The following is a 9,211-nucleotide window of genomic DNA, read 5'->3' on the forward strand; positions in this document are numbered from 1 at the left end:
GGCCAAGCGCTGCCAGAGTGAATCAGCACGGAGCATCGCTGCCGACAGTGCTGCCAACGGCCCATCCTTCAGAAACAGATACAGACGGTCCCGTCGCTCAGCAGCCCCGGCCTGGGCCCTATTCCCTTTGCAATTCCTTGACCTACATCCCGCTTTTGGACTTCGTCTCACTTGCTTTTTTCCCCCTTAATGCAAACCAAATCCTCCCTCCTCAAGCGAGCACATCCACGCCAGCATCACGCAGCCGAGGGGTTAACTTTCTTATAGGCATCCTTGGTGGGTCCAGCTGGCGGTGGGTGTCTCTGCAGTGGGAAAGGTGCCTGCTGGCTACCAAAGCAGTCGTAGCCGAAGCCCCTTAGCCTTGCACCTACCAGCACAGCCCCAGCTACCTGCAAACCAGCATCGTCACCTTCGGTCTGCCCTTCCCCTGTCCCTAACACAGAGACGTGCAAATCCTTCAGGCTGACCCGACGGAAGGCTGGCAGAAATACAGCCCGGGGAGAGAGACGGCAGAAGGGAGCCTGCAGCTGATTTACCAGCCTGCACTTGGGCAACGCCGCTCTCTGGAGAGACAGACAGACAGACAGGGCTGTCGGAGGCGTAGCGGAGATGGCAGAGTGCCACCTGACCCAGGGGTGAGATGAGAGGAGCAAGAAATCTCAATTTTAAGCATTTGTTCATCATGCCAGATTCAGGTTGGATTTAAAAGAGAAGCAACATTGGATGTAAAATCCAGGTAGCATTGGATTGAAAAGAGCGAAGGAAGGATTAGCTCTTGCCCATCGCTCCTTTCACATTTGTCTGAAAAAGATCCAGGATTTCCCCTTTGACCTGGTGTTAAAAGAAACAATCCTTCAGATTTCCACTGCAAAACCATCCGATTGCAAAAAGCTCTATTAACGTCTAAAACTTCCTTAAAGCACAAAACCAAAGAGCAAGTCTTGTCTGCCTGTGACAATTTTAGCATCAGAGATCACCTTGGTATTGTAAATAGCCAACATCTGGCATCAGATGCACAGTAAATGAGCTGAAAGTGAGCCCCCTGGGCAGACGTTTTATATCTATTAATAAGAAAAGGAAAACAATTCCCTGCCTTGCTCCTACCACCAAATGTTAGGAGCCCATTAAGAGGAGAGAGGCGAGTGGAGAGGCGAGCCCTGCGCAGGCAGGGCACAAGGACGCACCTAAAGCATCGTCTCAGCAGAACCAAGCCAAACACCAAAGCTCGTATTTAAGAGAAGTCAAAACAGTTGGACATCCCCTATCACGTAAGGTCCTTTCTGTCCCAGCACCTGAGGTGCCATCTCTGCTGCTGTCCCCTAGGAGCGGGGGCTGAAAGAGGCTGAGGATGGGGTGAGCCCGCTCGGGGGCATCCACTGCCCCAGGTTGGAGCCAGGCAGCGTCTCCAGGGATGGAGGCAGATTCCAGCTGAGATGTTTATATAAACATGTTATCAAAACCACAGCTGAAAAACAACCTGGGTGCAGTGCTGGGGCAGGGTGGGGGGGGAGGTGGAGGAAAAAAGGAGGAAGCCAAAAAAGCCCTTGGCCTCGTCTGCTGCTGCAGCCGTGATTCACATGACTGCATGCACATGGGGATGTGAGAAGGCTGCTCTTCAGAGCCCAGCCTCTGAGATCCAGATCAGAAACAGAGTCACAGGCCGGGCTCAGCCTCCCAGAACTACAGCTGAGCACGCAGGGAGAGGAAAAGGGGAGGTAAATGCCCAGGAACCAAGAGCGAGCCCATCCCATCAGCTCAGGAGGCACCCAGGCCTGGGACCAGACGTGCATGGGACAACCCGCTCTGCCCAGCCCCAGCATCGTTTTAAAGCAGAGCCAAGCTGGTGATAACGCGTTGTCTGGGCTTCAGAGCCTGCAGCCTGCTCTGCCCCGAGCCCCACCGTGCTGGAGGTCCCACCAGCCCGCTGAGATGGCATGTGCTCCCCACCACAGCTGCTGAAGCCACGTGTAGGGCCAAGGCTGGCTTTGAAGGTCCTGTATTTCCCAGACTAGCCAACCTCACTCAGGACTGAGCCCTGGACAAATGTCACCGTTCCCAGGAGTCAGTTTCTTTTGCTCCATAATTAGAATTCATTTTTTTTTTTTCCATTTTTCTTTTTACTTACATGCCCCCTCCTACTGCGTCTGAGCTTCCCAAATCTCCCGCAGGCGTTAGGCTCCCTGACCTGGAAAAGGAGCCGTTTGCAGCCTTGACTAGTTGACATTAAGGAAAGAGATGCAGGTTTCAAAAGCATCTTCACCCTCTCTCCAGTGGAGTTGGTGGCAGCTGGAAGAGGTCCAGTCCTCTGCAAGTGAACTCCTCTACTCCATTTTCTTCCCCAAATGTGGTACTATTAGGTGTAAGAGCTGACAAAAGGCACAGATGGCATGAGCCACCGAAGAACCAATGAATCAGACACTGCAGCGTTTTGGGGGGAGGTTATTTTTTGGCTGAACAAGCAGCAGCGTGGGGTAAGTGGCCACGGGGAGGTGAAAAAATGGTGGAAAGCAGCATTGTGCAATTAATTAAGAAAAACCAAACCACCCCAACAACTAAAAATAGACCTGCTATATCCTAGATGATTAGAAACAGCCCCGAGTGCAAACACAGGCTGCCTGGAGCTCTCCCCTTGGAAATACGGTGCCCCTGGGAGCTGGGCAATTTGTATCTCAGCATCAGTTACTGAGTGGGGCTGCCACGCTGGGGGTCCGCACGGCCCGGGGATGAGACGTGGGCCGGTGAAAAGGGCCGGTGCTGATGGGGAAAACGAGCTGAGCAGCCCCCAGGACGGCTCAGCTGCCGCCCACCAGGGCTCTGACAGTTTGCAATGCCCCTGGACGCTGTGACAGCCGTGCAGGTAACATCAGCACATCCCAGAACCATGGGTTGCAACGCACACAAGCACAACGTCACCGTACGGGATGAGCTGGAGGAAGAAAACGGCCTTGGGCTGATGACCAACAGCATGTCCCAGCCCACAAACGCTGGGCTTCTTGCTCAGATTCAGTGCTGCTTAGGCTTGTATTTACACTCCGCTGCCTTCAATAAGGCAAATTGGCCAAAAAAAAAAAATAAAAAATTTAAATTGGAGCTGATTTTGTGGTGCTCAGAGGGCCTCCAACCATCACAGCTCGCAGCGCGTTAGACCTGGACCAGGTATGTCTGCCAGCATCCCTGTATAGATGGAAATGGAGAGCAAGACCAGAACTGCGTTCCAGGTGAAAACATGGCGATTTCTTCCAAGGAGAGGAAAAAGAGACAGTTCACCTGATTCCCCTCTCCCAGCCCCATCCTCCACCAAGCCCGGAGCAGGATACCCGATGGGCTCTCCCTGCCCGCCGCTCCTCCCAGCGACTCACCTCGCTGCCCACCGCTCCTCCACCTTCCTCTTCCCAACCACTGCTCCTGTCAAGGCGCGTTAGAGGCAAACACACTCACCCACTTCTCGGGATCTCCCTTCGGGCCAGAGCCTGGCTCAGCTTCTCCGGCAGCGTTGGCTCTGCCGGAGCGAAACAGCTCCTGTCCCCTTTGAGCTCCAGGCAGGGGCAATGGGAAGCTGTTCCCGGTGTGACAGACATAAGGATGACTCATTTCCCATGTTTATTCCCTCTCTTTCCATTCAACAACCCTCGCACTTCTTTTCTCTTTCACTCTGCATTCAGGCTCTGGAACATTTCGCCTGCTCGAGGGTTGGATTTCAGCTTATTGCAGTTTCCCCAAGAGCTGCAGGCTGATGGCTGCAGGGCTCGCAGCATCCTCGGTACCCAGCAGCCGGCCAGGACCTCAGCTCCTTGATGCTGCCTGGTGCCAAGGGGCTGATCAGACCATGGGGCTGAGAGAGACCCTACACAGGTCCCTGAAAATACCCCCCCTGCCTGCTCCAGCCACAGTCAAACGGGTCCCAGCTTGTCACTGACTGTCCTTTATCCGAAGGGACACCGCAGACTTGCAAGCCTGCCCTGCAGTGAGCAGGATACATTTGCTGTAGAGGAAGCAGGAGGTGAAAGGGAAGGGGGGCAGGGAAGCCGGGAGAGCTGGGCATCACTTGCTGTTCAGAGATGCCTGAGCTCATCAGCTGTGAAGGGACGAAAGGCGAGGACAGCACCAACCAAAGGACCAGCGACTTCAACTGCTCTATCTGGGCAGGACAACAAGAGGCAGATTAGCAGCCTGATGTGATGAAGAGGAATATTTAATGCCAGGCTGGACCTGTGTCTAGATGCTGGATGCAGGGAGCGGGCATCTGTGTCCTTCCCTCTGCCTGGTACCCACCGTGCGTCAGTCACGTTGGGTTACTTGACATTTAAACATTTCCACCTCACTGGGCAGATGTGCTGCAAACTTGCTGAGATCTCAGTGGGCACAGGCAGGGCTGGGCGAGGAGGAGGGCAGGGGCTGAACCTCCTCCACGTGCCAGGTTTTACAAGGAGGGGATGGTTCACGCAGGGTGCCAGCTCCCAAGCTGCTCTCCCCTTCCCTGCCGAAACATCATCTGCCCTGTCTAGCTCAGAAAATCCCCAGTCTCACAGTGGGAAAATGAAAGGGGGAAAAATAGACACATCTGGCCCCAAAGCACCTCTGGGGCTCTCGGCTCAGCAAGCCCTGCTGCGTACAGACTGATCCATCTGCCGTGCAACTCCCCGGCCTCGCTGCTGGGACCGGGCTGCCGAGCCCCGAGGCTTGACAGGATGAGCTCCTCTGTACTGCCCGGGCATTTCATTTACTCGGTGACCTTTACCAGCAACGGGCTGTACTATCTGGATTTTCACCACACGGACTCCAAAGAGAAGCATGACAATACCTAAGGCACCTCTGTATTGTGAGAGCAGGGTCAGCGGGGTCTCGAGGGGCCCGGTGAAGGCATTTCTTACTCTCTTTCCTTCCTAACCCACCACTTTCCATGCCAATCTGGTCTTGCTTGGAAGCTGCCAGGGTGGGACTGCAGAGTCCTGGCCATATGTATGTATTTATAAACATATATATTTTAAAAATAAATATAGATATGGCTCAGGATAAAGTCACAGGACTGCAGGGGACTGTGCCTCTGAGTACCATGGCTTGGTTCCCGGTCAGACTGAAGCTAGGTCAGTATTCAGGCAGAAGGCTGGAGAGAGGAAGAACTGCCTTCTTGCTGACCTTCAGGAGTGGAGAAGTGACCCTGGGCCCCCCTCCTTCCCTCCTCCCGTGGCAAGGCACCCATCCTCAGCCCGCCACGCTGCTCGCGACGATACGTCCGCACCCCGCGGCACTGCTTTACTCGATGGCGATAAATGCTTAGTGACAGCACCAAAGAGCCAACCCACCCCTCCGAAGTGGGATGCAGAGCCAGCTGGTGATGGCTGAGGACTGCGACCTGTGTCACTGAGACAGCAGGCAAAGAGAAGACCAGGGCTTTCTCTTCTCCTGGTCTGAATACCTATTTCAGAAAGCCACGACCAAAGCAGAACCAGTTAATGGCTGGTATCTCAAACCAAGCACAAACAGGTATTTTATGTGCCAGGGTTAACCAAGCAGACACCTTCCGACAGCAAAGGCGCACGGCTGGACGGCAGACAACTAAACAAGGCAGCGATTTGGCTCCAAACACCATAGGTGGTCTTCACCGAAGCGACCACTTTGGGTAGATGACCATATTCCATCCCCATCGCAGTAAGAAGGTGCCTGGACCTGGAAAGACCATCAGTCTAATGAGATCAATCTGTTTAGCTTAATAAATAGGAGGTGAAGAAATGACTTGAGCACTATCCAAAATATTGAAAGGCAGAAGAGATGTTGGCTAAACGAGCTATTCAGCTGAAGAGACAAGGGTACGCAGACGCAATGAAAGGAAGAGAAGAGTCAAACTAAAAGCAAGGCACTTGTGAGAGAATGCCTACCACTGCAGTAATATAGGAATGGTTCTGACAAGTTCACCCTCGCTTGTAATTGTACATCAGATTGAGTGTTTGGGTTTTTTCCCTTGACAAATTGAACAGGAATAAATTAAGGGATGTGCTACAGCCTGTATTTTGCCGTGGGCTAGATCAATGATCCAAATGTTCTTTGCTGGCTTTGCAGTCAATGAATCACTGAATTTGGATCCACATCCTCACCAGATGGATCAGAACCAGAAACCGAGGTACTGCTTCCCCCAGGGTTTAATGGAGTTTCTGTCTGGTTCTGAAGCAGATCTGGGAATTTCAGTGAAAGTTTTATATCAGTTTTCCCTCTGAAAGCCCGACTGCAAGGTTCAAATGATTTTCTAAGCACTTCAGTTTTCATGAAATCCTTGCGATTGCAGAGGAAAGCTTGGAGGGTCCTAAAAGTTCCAACACTGGCAGACAAATAAAATGAACTCTAAAATTGGGGGGTTTCCTAAGTTATGATTTGCTCCAGTTGGCCAGGGGGGTGCAGACTCTCTTCCCGACTCTCCAACAGCCGGGGCTGGCAACGCTGCGATAGTCTTCCTGAAAGCACATTTTGGCAGAGAGATTTTTACAGTGGGCACAGATATCTGATTTCTTCCATCTTTTCAGTAACAGGCTGCAAGCGTGCTTCTCTGGCTGTTTGGCATTTGCTGGCAAAGATTACAATGCGCAGGAGAATCAATAAATTCCATCACAGATGACAAACATGGAGGGAAAACATTGCTTGGGGTTGCTAATCAACATCTGCAGTTGGGATGGATGGAGCATCCCAGGGTCAGATCCCTCACCCGAAATGCTCCCACATGTGTTGGCAAAGCTCCTGCCAAGAGCTCCTCAGGCGCAAGTGCCCTCCCTCCATCTGCAGTGGTGCTTCTGCCAGGTTCCCGGTCCCATTTCAGCAGTCTCCTGTCTCCTTGCCTTGAAAGCCTGATTGCAAATCCTAAACAAGTGCTCTGTGATGGGCTGGCTCCGTGCCCAGAGACTGCATCAGAAATTCTGCTTGATGTACCCAACTCTCAGCAAGCAGGAGGAAGGGAGGAGAGCCAGGGGCGGTGGGGAAGGGGTACCGTAGAGAACCCCAACTTCCCCGCTTCCCTCTTCCCAGAAGACCAGGGAAGCTCCAGGAGGTTCCCTTCCCTTCGACCTCTCCCTACTCAGGAGGGCTTTACGCCACATCCTGATGGATTTGAACCACAGGAAAACAGCAGCAAGAAGGACCAAGGATGCCAGACGCAGCAGTTGTGCCATGCCCTTCCTATCTACACAGGACCCCACTTCTCATGGGGATCTGTCTAGATCCACCATGCCCCACGCTCCCCAGCCAGGCTCTTTCCTCCATCAGCAATGCAGGTATTTATGGCAGCAGCTACTGGGATATTCAGAGTTCCTGACTGCAGTCTTAAATATCAAACCAAGGCCATGGTCACAGCAGAGATCTGCTCTGTGGGGTGACACAAGTCCTGCTGAGGAAGCTCTGACAGGAGAGGCTCAGGGCACCTTGGTCAGTCCCACCAGCCAGTGTCACCTACTCGGAGGGCAAAGTAGAGATCTTTGGAGGCTGCCAGACCCACGGAACTGTCAAGTCACGTTGTGAACCAGTCCTTCACATAATTTAACTATTTTCTTTCTTGGCAGGCGGAGAAGAGGGATGGAAGTAGTGTGTCTAGGCAAGGAAGCAAGATTTCAGAACGCCCCCCAAATTGTCCCCGCACACCACATTTGAGCTCAGGAGACCTGGAGATGCAGGTAGTGGTGCAGGGCTGAGCTCCCCCAGCGACCACCCGATACTTGAAGTTTCAACATGACCCAGAGGTGGCTTTGCATTTGGCCTCCTCCCATGGCAACAGAAGGGCGAGAAAACCTTCCTTGTTTTTAAGCCAAAGGAGGCATTCGCTCTTTAGAAGGATCTCAAATATTCTGCAGTCAAAGAGACCAGTTTTCAGGCTCCAAAACCGTCAAAGGCTCTTGGGTCAAGAGACTTCTGGAAACTGTGCCGGCTGGTGTTAGTCACCTACTATTTCATCCTCGTGCCCTTTTAAATGGAGCTTCTTTTCTCAGCGAGAGGTTGACCCAGCACACCGAGGAGCCCCTGGAAGAAGTGCTGACGTCGGCAGGCTTTGCATCACGCCGATGCTATTCTGGCTTCTTCCCCGCAATGGCCTCCCTTCGTTAGATGTCACAGCACCAGGACAGTCTCTTTCAAAGGCAGAGGGGAGAAAAGGCAGCTACGACTGTGCTTTTCAAGCTATCAATCTTCGCCCTCTCCAAAGGATGAACTTGTGAAGAAAAAAAATAAAAATCTGGGGCCATGTTGCAGAGCCTGTATTGCGTCACAGTTGGCCCCTGCGAACAAGACGTCCCTTTCCTGAGGCGCCTCTGAAATAAAATGTCCCTAAGTCCCCTCAAAAGGGTCTCTGAGAAGCAAAGGTCTAAATCCAATGTTTTCAATTTCTCTTACCAATCAAAAGCAGGAGCGCTGATCGCTGGGTTTTTTGGGGAGAGGGTGAAACACTAGGGTAGATGATGGCCAGATGAGAGAGTAATTAGTCACAAGGAAAAAGACGATAACTGGGCCTCACGCCGAAGGCAGAAGAGCGAGAAGAGCAAGGTCCTCAGGTAGACATGGCCAGGGCGGGTTAGGGCCAGGATCTGAGTCACGCCTAGAGCTCAGCCTGGGCACTGGTGGGACATGGGTCCACACGGGTGGGATGGGCCCTGCTCAACTGAGAAGGCAACTCCTGTGACACATCCCAGCCTCCAGAAAGAAGGACACTGACCACGGCACAAGGAAGGACTTAGAGGAGAGCCAGAGAGATCCCAGCCCGTCTGCCTGGCCTCTGGGTCGAATGAGCGCATGGAAATGGGGACAGCAGCAAGAAAGGTCCTCAAGGGAAGGAGGACGCGAGATCAAACTGCAGCGGGGAAGGAGACAGGACTCCATCACGCGGCGGCCGAGATGTGGAGCCAGGGTCTGTTCAAGAAGGTGGTGAGGGGATGGAAATCTTTTTTTCTCAAGGATATCCTCGGGAATTGATCCAGATAGCAAAGATTAAAATCTTTACGTTTTCCCCACCTATCAAACCATCACGGCAGATGACCATAGATTAAATAAAAGACATCGCTGCTGGTATCCACCTGCACATCACAGATGCTTCCTTGGTCCCACTGGACAACCCTGCCCCAAGCAGGACCAGGGACCTGCTCCTACTCCGTGGGTGTCACCAACTACCGGATTACTCTATCCCTCAGAGACAACTTTTTGCTACATCCATCACCCATGGCACCCCGGACCGAGACAGCCAATA

At 52.7% G+C, this 9,211-nt stretch overlaps 1 protein-coding gene across 1 annotated transcript in view; it reads right to left on the bottom strand.

Annotated features, from left to right (window-relative positions):
* Positions 1 to 9,211, bottom strand: part of PPAPDC3 (phosphatidic acid phosphatase type 2 domain containing 3) — a 14,035-nt gene that overhangs the window by 4,054 nt on the left and 770 nt on the right.

Source organism: Cariama cristata, unplaced genomic scaffold, assembly GCF_000690535.1.
Source record: "Cariama cristata isolate BGI_N322 unplaced genomic scaffold, ASM69053v1 scaffold680, whole genome shotgun sequence".
NCBI classification, from domain to species: domain Eukaryota; kingdom Metazoa; phylum Chordata; class Aves; order Cariamiformes; family Cariamidae; genus Cariama; species Cariama cristata.